At 43.3% G+C, this 12,411-nt stretch overlaps 1 protein-coding gene across 1 annotated transcript in view; it reads left to right on the top strand.

The window, feature by feature from the left end:
* Positions 1–3,620: 3,620 nt before the first annotated feature.
* FHIT (fragile histidine triad diadenosine triphosphatase) overlaps positions 3,621–12,411 on the top strand; it is a 1,103,840-nt gene continuing 1,095,049 nt past the window's right edge. The window contains exon 1 of the mRNA XM_043519701.1: positions 3,621–4,148. The gene's annotated coding sequence lies outside the window, so the exon portion shown is untranslated. The remainder of the gene's footprint in view (positions 4,149–12,411) is intronic.

Genomic DNA, 12,411 nt, shown 5'->3' with positions numbered 1-12,411 from the left:
CCCCCACCCTGCGACCCTCCTCCGCCACCCGGCACAATCTCCTCCTGTGCCCGCTGAGCCCACCCACCCCTCCTCCGCCACCCGGCACAATCTCCTCCTGTGCCCGCTGAGCCCCCCCCTGCGACCCCTCCTCCGCCCCCCGGCACAATCTCCTCCTGTGCCCGCTGAGCCCCCCCCCCCTGCGACCCCTCCTCCGCCACCCGGCACAATCTCCTCCTGTGCCCGCTGAGCCCCGCCACCCTGCGACCCCTCCTCCGCCACCCGGCACAATCTCCTCCTGTCCCCGCTGAGCCCCGCCACCCTGCGACCCCTCCTCCGCCACCCGGCACAATCTCCTCCTGTCCCGCTGAGCCCCGCCACCCTGCGACCCCTCCTCCGCCACCCGGCACAATCTCCTCCTGTCCCCGCTGAGCCCCGCCACCCTGCGACCCTCCTCCGCCACCCGGCACTATTCTCCTGTGCCGCCGAGCCCCGCCACCCGGACCCCTCCTCCGCCACCCGGCACAATCTCCTCCTGTCCCCTGAGCCCCGCCACCCTGCGACCCCCCTCCGCCACCCGGCACAATCTCCTCCTGTCCCCTGAGCCCCGCCACCCTGCGACCCCTCCTCCGCCACCCGGCACAATCTCCTCCTGTGCCGCTGAGCCCCGCCACCTGCGACCCCTCCTCCGCCACCCGGCACAATCTCCTCCTGTCCCCGCTGAGCCCCGCCACCCTGCGACCCTCCTCCGCCCCCGCACAATCTCCTCCTGTTCCCGCTGAGCCCCGCCACCCTGCGACCCCTCCTCCGCCACCCGCACAATCTCCTCCTGTCCCTGAGCCCCCCCCCTGCGACCCCTCCTCCGCCACCCGGCACAATCTCCTCCTGTGCCCGCTGAGCCCCGCCACCCTGCGACCCTCCTCCGCCACCCGGCACAATCTCCTCCTGTCCCGCTGAGCCCCGCCACCCTGCGACCCCTCCTCCGCCACCCGGCACAATCTGCTCCTGTCCCCGCTGAGCCCTGCGACCCCTCCTCCGCCACCCGGCACAATCTGCTCCTGTCCCCGCTGAGCCCTGCGACCCCTCCTCCGCCACCCGGCACAATCTGCTCCTGTGCCCGCTGAGCCCCGCCACCCTGCGACCCCTCCTCCGCCACCCGGCACAATCTCCTCCTGTGCCCGCTGAGCCCCGCCACCCTGCGACCCCTCCTCCGCCACCCGGCACAATCTCCTCCTGTCCCCGCTGAGCCCCGCCACCCTGCGACCCCTCCTCCGCCACCCGGCACAATCTCCTCCTGTGCCCTGAGCCCCGCCACCCTGCGACCCCTCCCCGCCACCCGGCACAATCTCCTCCTGTGCCCGCTGAGCCCCGCCACCCTGCGACCCCTCCTCCGCCACCCGGCACAATCTCCTCCTGTGCCCGCTGAGCCCCCACCCTGCGACCCCCTCCGCCACCCGGCACAATCTCCTCCTGTGCCCGCTGAGCCCCCCACCCTGCGACCCCTCCTCCGCACCCGGCAGAATCTCCTCCTGTTCCCGCTGAGCCCCGCCACCCTGCGACCCCTCCTCCGCCACCCGGCACAATCTCCTCCTGTGCCCGCTGAGCCCCGCCACCACCTGCGACCCTCCTCCGCAACCCAGCAGAATCTCCTCTTGTTCTAGTCGCTTAAATTCAAATGTGGGTATAAAATAATAGCTCTTTACATCTTCAGAGCGCCTTGTAAACCTTAGCTCATCGATCAGATTTGACATAGCTCCTTAAATGTGAAGTCAAAAGAATGTAATGGGAAAAAGTCTGTAGTGGGTGGACGGACAGCTCGAAATATGGGTAGCGATAGTGTATAGTTTTTTTTTTTTTTTAATGCGAAGGATATGTTTCTCTGGAGTACAAATTTAATTTTTGTCCTTTGTAAATTATTAATAACCCCATTAGGAAATTAATGTGAAACTCATAAGAACTTTGATGGAGGAATCAGTAAAATCATTTTGACCTTGGTTCTATGATGGTATTAATTTAAGTAACACTAACTTTGTGTGTGTGTGTGTGTGTGTGTGTGTGTGTGTGTACCTAATATTTTAAAGTCATAGTTACTGGATGGAGAACGGAAGGCTTCGGTATAACTCTTGGGACAATTAGATATAGTGTGTAATATAATTAAAAATTTTAAATTACAACATTCTTAAGCATGTATCTGTAAAGTTCACGTGAAAGATTAATTGCACACAATGTGCTTTGCCTGTAGGCAGATTTCTTGCTAATTTATTTCAAATAGCTGATGTCAGTGATTTAAATAAGACATTCCAGAATATTATTTCTCTGTGGTAGGATCTTGGCCACTTAATTTAACATTGAATCATTGAAATGCCTAATAGAAAACTTGCATTAAGTACTTCACCTTTTTTCCCTTGGGCAAGATGTCGTTGTCCAAAACATAGTAGTTCTCTTGATTTTATAACCTGTTTTATATACCACCCCAATGCATTTTAAGATATTCAGTGGTTTAAATCTTTGAATGTCAGTTGAGAAGTATTCTGTTCTTTGAAAGTTGCTTTCTATGCGTTGAAAAGAAATTCCACATAGACATTGGTTTTTGTTTTTTAATTTGAATGGTAGGTTTGGAGTTCTCATAAGCCGAATTTAGTTCACTTGTCAATTCTGCCACTTAGTATGAAAGCTTTATCTGTTGCTTCTTTCAGTGTGGGTAGCTTTTTTTCATTGGAAGATCATAGTTGATGTTATTTAGACAGGTCTCTCTTGGAATGTTGTTGGATTTAGCCAACATTAGCTGTTGTTTCAGTGTGTGGAAGTTTTGATGTGAAATCTAATTAAATCCCTTTACAAAGTTTCGTTAAAACGTGTTTTATAATGCAGTTTTTTAATAGGTAATTTTACACCAAGGTTGTTTTAAGTGGATGATTATTTGAGTTCTAGGCAGAGTCTGTTCTTCAGATGTTTCTGCTTACTGTGTAAGTATAAAAGAAAAAGGAGTACTTGTGGCACCTTAGAGACTAACAAATTTATTTGAGCATAAGCTTTCGTGAGCTACAGCTCACTTCCTCGGATGCATTTGGTGGAAAATACAGTGGGGAGATTTATATACACACGCATACAGAGAACATGAAACAATGGGTTTTATAAACCCATTGTTTCATGTTCTCTGTATGCGTGTGTATATAAATCTCCCCACTGTATTTTCCCATTGTTTCATGTTCTCTGTATGCGTGTGTATATAAATGTCCCCACTGTATTTTCCACCAAATGCATCCGAGGAAGTGAGCTGTAGCTCACGAAAGCTTATGCTCAAATAAATTTGTTAGTCTCTAAGGTGCCACAAGTACTCCTTTTTCTTTTTGCGAATACAGACTAACACGGCTGCTACTCTGAAACCTTTGTAAGTATAAAGGCTACAAGTTTGTCTCCTCACATCTGTGTAAGGATTTACATGCATAATTCCCCATGCATTGAGCAAAGAACATGAATCTAAATGTGTAATAGAAGACAAATGACTTACTTTTGCTGTTCTTGGAAAACATGCTTCCAATCTCCACTGACTTTATTAATGCTACAGTTAATATATTTTTCATGCTTAGTGTTTAATTTATGTTATTGAGGAAATGAAAAGTATACTTTAAGCATTTTAAATATTCAGCAAATACATTGTCACTTCTGTTTGAGTATTTTCCATTCATACCTCTTCCTTTAATTCACTATACTGCACCAGGGAGCCCTTAGATGGAATTATGATGCATTTTGCTAAATGAAAATCAGAAATATAGAAGATAGGGCTGGAAAAGACTATTTGGTCATCTAGTATAACCTTTTGCGTAGAGCAGGATTATCTTCTGTCTTGTAAATGATAACCTTGTATGTACATGAAAGGATTTGCCTTTTTTTTCCCTAGCTATATTGCGTAGTAAATTCATATTCAGTTTGTCATTTGTCACCCAAATCCTTTTCTGTACACTCATTAAATAGATTTTTTCTAAAGTTTACACTTGCACTTAAATTTGCCTATTTCTTTAAAAACTCAGTTTTGTAGCCATTTTACTCTCAACTTCTTGTATTACAGTAGCACCAATTTGAGCCATGGGCTCGTGGCTGCTCTCTTGAGGCTGGGAGAGGAGCCTTTAGATGTGAGTGGGCTTGAACCCTCCGCCCAGGACCTATAGGTACAGTAACATCAGGGATCCCCAACTGGACTAGGGCCCCATTGTTTTGGCACAATGAACACATAGGATGGGATCCACAAAAAGTACTTAAGCCCAATTGTGTTGGCACTGTGCACATGGAGGGTGGATTCACAAAGGTACTTGGGGTGCTAAGTCCCCTTTTAGGCACCATTGTGATTCACAAAGCTTCCCTTGGTTTCAGCCTAATCCTGTAGGCACCTCTAGTTACTTGGCACCTCAGGTTTTGCAATAAAATATCTCGGGCCTGTGTTTCCCTCTGAGCATACACACTGCCGCTTCACTGGGTGCCTATCTCCTGCCTACACCTCAGTGCAATTCACAAGCTAGTTTGGCTGCCTAAGTTGTGTGGGACCTGATCCAGTAGGTATGCATAGAGGTTGCCTTACTCCACATGAGACTGACAGGATGTAAGAGGGTGGGAGGGGAATGGAGGAGATCCTCCTTATATCCTTTGGCCTAGGTTAGGCCTGACATTCGTTACACCCAATACACAGTTTCATGACAACAGTATCTGAAGGTATCATATGAGGTGCCATATAAAGACAGTTGGCATAGTTTCAGAATTTTTGTAGTTGCTTGTACAACATTTGTAACAAGACTGTGTATTTTCTATTTGACTTCTAGTTTTCTAAATTCGAAGCTATCAAAATGTATCAAAAGCTATATTACAGTTATGTTCATCTTGTCTCATTCTCTACCTTCCTGATAACTCTGTCAAAGAAGGTGATCAAGTTTGCTTGGCATGATTTGTTTCTTGCTCAATGTGTACTCTTTTTAGTGTGAACATTAAATTATATTATATGAGCTTTCTTTAAGAAACCCACTCAATGCAAAGTAGGTGTGGGTTTAGCTTATATTTGACAAGATCACAAATTATACATGTTTTTGCACCATTTGCTACTAATTTTACACATTGAAACATGATGTAGCCTAAGGGTTTACTGGAGAATTGACTTCAATAATTTATTTATTTTGAATTTTCCTAAAGTTACATAGTATGTTGTTTTTGACTGGAATGTAATTCCACAAACATAAAATAGAGAGATACAAATATAGTATAGCACTATTATGTTCAGCACTTACTTATCCTATAAGGGATAATAAGCCGTTAATACCGAGCTGATTGTCTATCAAGTTTTGAAAGTTGCGAGTGATGAAAAAGCTGCTAAGAGTGAACTTAGTTCTAGTGCAACTCTGTGTCATAGGTTGGCTGGCCCTTTAAAGAGCATTGGGCCTAGTTTCACCAGTGACATCTGATTTCCAGGTGATGCTGTGAGGACAGGGATCAGGAAATAGCCAAAAGATTATCTGGTCCTCATAAAAGATAGCAAATAGTTCAGTTGAGCTGGAGAGCTGCAGAGAATTTGAAAGCTCTTTCAGGAGTTCTTGTATCAAGGGAAAGAACCCAGCTCATACGTAATTTGCACGTCAAAGGCGGGTTGAGTGTAATCCTGAAAGAAGCAGGAAGGCTCATGCAGGAGTTCCTGGTGGATGGGGTCTGTAGAGCAGTACTGCAGGAAAGAGCAGAATGGCTCACTAGGAGCCCCAATCAGATGACTTGCAGAGTGTAATTCTGGAGTGAATAGATGGTCTTTGCAGGAGCCTTTGGGTTAAGTGAAAAAGGACAACTTCTTTTGTTGAAGAAATAAACGGAAGCCTTGAAGATAAGAGGACTGGAATGCTGTGGCTGGAGAATATTGTTTGGTGCACAGGCTGTTGAATTAGTGCACTGGTTTACACTCTGTTTATAAAAAGAAAAGGAGTACTTGTGGCACCTTGGAGACTAACAAATAGGTGCCACAAGTACTCCTTTTCTTTTTGCAAATACAGACTAACCCGGCTGCTACTCTGAACTCTGTTTATAGTGAAGTAACGGAAGAGTTCTAAACAGATTGAACATATTGCAGTGGACTTTCAGTCCTCTTCATGTGAGCATAAACTCCACTTATAGTGATGTTCCACTCCATTAAAAGTGGATATCAGTGTGCTAAAACTCTAGGAATGTAACAATTATCAGATAACCATAACATTTTATTAGAATCTTCCTCAACTCAGCCAAAGAAGAGAAGTTGCTGTGATCCAATGAAAGGAGGAATCCCTGGTTCATGGTCTAGTTTATAGCTGCTCTTGGTGGGTGTTGAAGAGCTGAGTCGGCTTTGCTGCTCCTCACTTGTTGTGAAGATATAGCCCCAGGTCGCTCCCCTTACAACTATTAGAAGTCTCCTGAAACTACATGAGGGTGAAGAGAGGCCCTCCCTGTAGGAGATATTTTGACAAGCAGACTTTTTTTTTTTTTTTTTTAGTGAAACTCTGCTTATAGAGAAATAGTGTTGGGAAAAGTGGTGAACCCCTTTAACTATAATGATTTCATTGTATTTGACCAAATATACAAAAAGCAGACTTGCATAATGAATATGTACAATGGCTGACGTTGTTTTGGGTCTGTTCTTGCACCATTGAAAGTTTCATAATTGATTTAAATAAGGGAAAGATCAGACCTGTTCTACAGTACAAGAAAGACCTATTGTGGCTCTCCCCCTCTATTCCAAACCCCTTGTCAAATTATTTTCCTTTCCTTCTGCCACCCATCCTGTTTCAAGTCTCCATATAATTTCTAGAGAAGAGTCAGAGGTAGGCAGGATGCTTAGCAGCCCTTGTTTAGGCTAGATATCTTTATTACAAAAATTAAATCTAAAAGAAAGGAGAGTAACTACTTAGTATTAAGTCATGAAATAGAATAGATGAATAATATGGTCTTTTGCAGGAGCCTTTGGGTTAAGTGAAAAAGGACAACTTCTTTTGTTGAAGAAACATGCTATTTTATCAGTACTGAACTAGTACAATGTAGTGGTCTTGGCAATTGTATTTTAAACAATTTAAGCTGTATGTTGTGGGATGGTGGGTAAAAATGCGGTTGTAGCTTTATAGTGAAAGTCAGCATTATCTCTGCATTTAGTAGATAAGATGCCAACTGCTAGATTTAAAATAAGGAACATACTTCATATTGGATGTTCAGGTGTTCAGACCAGAGTAGTACATGAAAGCTGATTAAGGGGTTCTGTGTTAGCTTGGCACTTTGACTAACTTTGGACAAAGAGTACATTTTAGTACTTTTTCACTTCATAGGAATGGATGACTTTATTTTGGATAAAATTGTAATTTTTTTTTATGTTAGAGGTATGGATAGACTTCTTAAAACAAATGAATAAATAGAAAAAATGCTATCTTCTATTTACCTATGAAGTTTTCATATATTTCCAACGTAAAATTTTTAGATTTTTTTTTTTGTAACAACCATAAATGCATGAAAAGAAACAGTCTACAACCATATGCTTAAATAATTGTGCTATGTAAGTTGACTGTTCAGATCATAAAGCCAACCTTAAATAAATGAGATACATAGTACACAGGAGCATCCCATTATATCTGTTGAGTGTAGTCTGTAGAATCTCAGACTCTGGACCTTTTAACAACAGTGTGTTTTGGGACTGTATGACCAGGATACCAATAGCAGTCAAAACATAAGCCATTTCTAGTATTGTATTTTTCTGAGAAGATGCCACCTGTTGTAGAACTGCTCCCTCCCAAATATTTTCCACAGTATAATACTTCATGAAACATACACTGGAAAACCTTGGGGCAAACAGTGACATCAACAATGTCTTATAGACTCTGAACACAATTACAAGTTGAACAAATGTACTGGGGGGGAGGATTTCTCTACCATTTCAGCAACAGAAGAAGCTATTTAATTGGTACTAGCAGAAGGGACCTTATGCTTTCAGTAGGCCAGCAACTAGAGGACTATCTCTCTCTCTCACTCTCACCCAGAGTACATTACAGTATTTCCTGTGCACTGGTTCTGTGTCCCCTTTAGGATCCAAAGCTACTAACATCCTTATAAAAGTCCAAAATAATGCATCTGGCTCCTTTATAGGTGGCATAAAAAATACTCAAGCTCTCAGTTTGGAAATAAAATATTTGTACCAAAATGTTATATGAATATTCAATTTCTTGAGAGGTCTCTTATGAAGCACTTGAGGTATTTTTGACCATAAAATAAGATTGTACATGTATCTAAGCCACATATTGAAATGTGTGAGTAAATTGAAATTAGTGGCTGTAAATTATCTCTTAACTAAATACACCAATACCATTGAACATTCCACATGGGCACAATTACAGGTTCACTGAATTTTATAAATATTTTTATCCTGATTGTTTATATATTTTATTAATCTTTATTACTGATAGGCTAATTTATGCACAGAAATTTACCACTTGTCATGAAATAAAGGTCATGAGCAGATTGTTGGTTTATGTAAATTAGCAGTGGATGTATGACAACTTATACCACCTGAGGTTTTGCTCCCATTTGTAAGAAGGTGAACTTGAATCATAGTAGCCCTGAGAAATGGTGGAGGAAAACTGGTGGCATGGCCTTTGAAGGAACGTAATTTGCATCTACTCCACCATTTTTTCAAGTTAAGAGATCATTAGTTATGATATAATGAAGTTTATATAAAGTCCCCATTAAATGGGCATTAAGGACCCAAAAACAATATGACATTGATAACTAATATGAAATCCCTGCTTTTGACCATAGTTTTAAAGTGATTTCATGATAACAATTATGGTTGTCCCAGCATTGGAATTCCCCTCCTCAACTGCAAAGCTGCATATGGGCAGTGTAACAGGGATAGCAGGGCCCCCTCGGTCCTGCCTCTGCTGTGCTCCAAAAACCACTGAGACCTTCTGGCTCAGCATTCATCACCCTGGTGCAGTTTATTTACACAGTACAAACCCACCGACTCTCAAAATATATCCCTGGGGGTTCCAGCCTTAGGGGCTTCTCTTTCTTGCAGCTAGGAGGGGAGAACTACCCCTCTTCCTCGACTCTCTGGTTTCTCCCGCTACCCTTTGCTTCCTTTCTGTGAGCCTGTACATAACTCTAGGCCCTAATCAAGCTGGCAGCTGCTCCGCCTCTGCCAATCAGGCTCAGATTCCTCTAGTCAGCTCCAGTTCACCTTAATTGGAGCTGGAGAGACAGAGGGCTGGCTCAGCAGTTCCTGGTCAGCACTGTCACAGGCAACAATAATGATTACCTGCCCCCTAAAGCAGATTTCTACAAGTGTAATAATTGTTGAGGGCAGGTGTTCATTTTCCTATGCCAGTAGTATCAAAGGCTTGTGTCTGCTCCAAATGGGCTGAGCATTGCTGCTTTCCTTTATGTCCAGTGTGTGTGTATACATATAAAATATTGTGTATAATTAAATATTAGTGTATTTTCTATAATGCACATTTATATTAAAGAACTCTAAACTTTGCAGTAGTTTTGAGTGAAGCACTTCTCAAATTTCATACTCCTGTACACATCTATCCGTCTGGTCATGTCTTACTGCAGAACTGACTTTTTAAAAAATCTGTACAAATATACATTAGAAACATTGATTGCCATTAAGAACCTAGAAACTTATTACTCCACATTTTCTTTAACAGTTTATAAGAATTATAATTTTAAAGTGACACAATTATGTATCTTTTTGCACACAAATTAGTTAACTTTGCATTCTTTCAAGTCACTCCCTTTGGGAATTAGTGTTGTCACCTGGTGAAGGCAATAAAATGTGGTTATTGCCAATTTTTACTTGTAAAAGTTACAGATTTAAAAAAAAAGCAGTTCCAACTATTAACCGGGCCTGGCCTGGATTTCTTTGATCTAAATTGTCTGATAGATCACATTGAAAAGGGAAATCTTAAGGGGGAAAGGAGAGGGGAAGCAAATACTGTTGCCTGAACATGGTTTTCATTGAAAGTGCTGTTCAACACAGTGCTGCAGCTCATTTTTTTAAAAATATCCGAGACAACTTTATAAAAACATTTTTAGTGATACAGATAACTGAATTAATATTTTTCTAGAATATGGTAAGTATTTCATAGCCTGGAGACATAGTAAAAGAGAACTAAATTAGTAAGCAGCGGTACCAGTAAACTCCTTGTAATGCAAAAATACATAAAGGGATAAATTCTAATTTTAAATGAGAGCAGTAGCTTCAACTTATGTTGATATATTCAAATGTGATAACAAGGGTTCAGAAATAATTTAAATTGATGATTAAATTGCAGTAAATCTATTAATTAGTTTTAGAGTTTCCTTTGATATTTTTTTTCTCTCAAAAAAACCTTTGTTTACTTCCCCTTTGTCTGGGAACTACCCCGGTGCAAGGTATGTCCAGTTCACCAGGGTTTAGGAGGCCATCCCTGTAATGGACAGACATTCCTATTGTGTCTGTTGCCTTGGGGAAAACAACATTCCCCAGAAGTGTATTTTTGTCAACAGCTGAAGCCATGGTCTCAAAAGGACAGAAAGCTGAGGCTTAAATTCCAAATGGAAGCAACTCTCCAGTCGCCTTCAGACCTGTACCAAGATTCACTCAGATGACAGGAGTCTTCACCACAGCCCTGTACATCTAAAGGTGGTGAATCTAGGAAGACAGCCATGAGCCACTCACATAAGGCTTCAGAAAGAGAGAGGTGAGACCCTAGAGCGAGCCCCGAACCAGCTGGAAAAGATCCCTGGCATGTTTGATATCACTGCTACCAATAAGAAAAGGAGGACTTGTGGCACCTTAGAGACTAACAAATTTATTTGAGCATAAGCTTTTGTGAGTTACAGCTCACTACATCGGATGCATGAAAGCTTATGCTCAAATAAATTTGTTAGTTTCTAAGGTGCCACAAGTACTCTTTTCTTTTTGCAAATACAGACTAACACGACTGCTACCAATGGCACCAAAATTGTCCAAATGCGGTACCCAGAGCTCGCACAGTACTGTTCCAATTGAAAACATTGATATGCCTAAAGACCTGAAGAGTCTGGGAGAGAGAAGGACAGAGACCATGCCTTGGGGAAGGCTCCCTCAATATGGGCAACAGCTTCAGTACCGTCAATGGTATGCCAAAGAACTTTGTAGCTTTTAGCCTGGCCTAGGTCACTGATCCTGTTGGTACCATTGGCCCAGCACTGGCAGCCACCACTGGTACCGACCTCCACAGGAGTTCAGATACTTGAAAGATGTCACATTATTTGAGGTACCTAAAGGCTAGTCTACACTGGCAACACTAAAGTGCTCTAAAAAACCTGCCTCCTAGGGGCGTAGCTACCAGCGCTGGTGCACTGTCTACACTGGTGCTTTACAGCACTGAAACTTGCTGCGCTCAGGAAGGTGTTTTTTCACATTCCTGAGCGAAAAAGTTGCAGTGCTGTAAATTACCAGTGTAGACAAGCCCTGAGTCTCCTCTGCTTGGTACCGGAGTTTACTCTAGCTCGAGATTCTACACCATGCACCTCCATTCTTCAGTGGAGAGTCGGACAGTGAGCAGGAAGAGATTGTCTCCCATCGCTCCTTCCACGCATCTTATAAATCCCCGTTACCAATCTGGGCCTCCACAGCTGTACCATCCGTCTGGCTTTCAACCACCCTGGTATGGACAACCATGGTGCTAGCCACCAGGATCCTTCCCGCCATCCCAGTGGCTCTGTTGGGACCTGTGGGAGGTGTATAGACATCAAGCCTCCTGAACATCTAGCATGTACTACCATGAACCAATGAGGCTCCCTCCCTCCGCCTTAGTATCCTGAGCCCCTGAAGAGGTGAGGGATGAACAGGAGGATGATCTTGAGGAAGAGGTCATACCACAGACCAACATCTCATCTTCCTCACCAGATGAGGCAATGATGCCCCCTCCGCCATCTCTAGCAGATTTTAAGCGCTTTCAAGACTTAGAAAAGTGGGTGGCAGACACTCTGCAATGACCTACAGAGCAGGTAAGAGTCACAACATAAGCTGTTGGGCATTTTGCATTCCTCTTCCTCATTCAGAGCCCATCATCGAGGCTCTCTTGGATCCAGCCATGCTTATATGGCAGACCCCTGTATTGGTCCAGCCAATTTGTAAACGGGCCAATAAGAAATATTACATTCCAGCCAAGGATACAGAATTTCTTTTCTCCCATCTACCCCTTAATTCGATCATTGTGGATGTGGTGAATTCCAGAGGTCGCAACATCAGGTGAAGTCCACCCCTTATGATTGGGATTGAAAACACCTTGCCTTTCTCCCAAATAGGTCTTATTCATCTGGCACACTACAGTTCCACATCGCGAATTATTGGGCCCTAACAGCAAATATGATTGCTCCAAACTCAATTTGTTTATTGTAACAACTTCCGGAATCACACAA

The sequence above is a fragment of the Dermochelys coriacea genome, chromosome 7, assembly GCF_009764565.3.
Source record: "Dermochelys coriacea isolate rDerCor1 chromosome 7, rDerCor1.pri.v4, whole genome shotgun sequence".
Taxonomy (NCBI): Eukaryota; Metazoa; Chordata; order Testudines; family Dermochelyidae; genus Dermochelys; species Dermochelys coriacea.
This window is presented reverse-complemented; position numbering and strand designations above follow the sequence as displayed.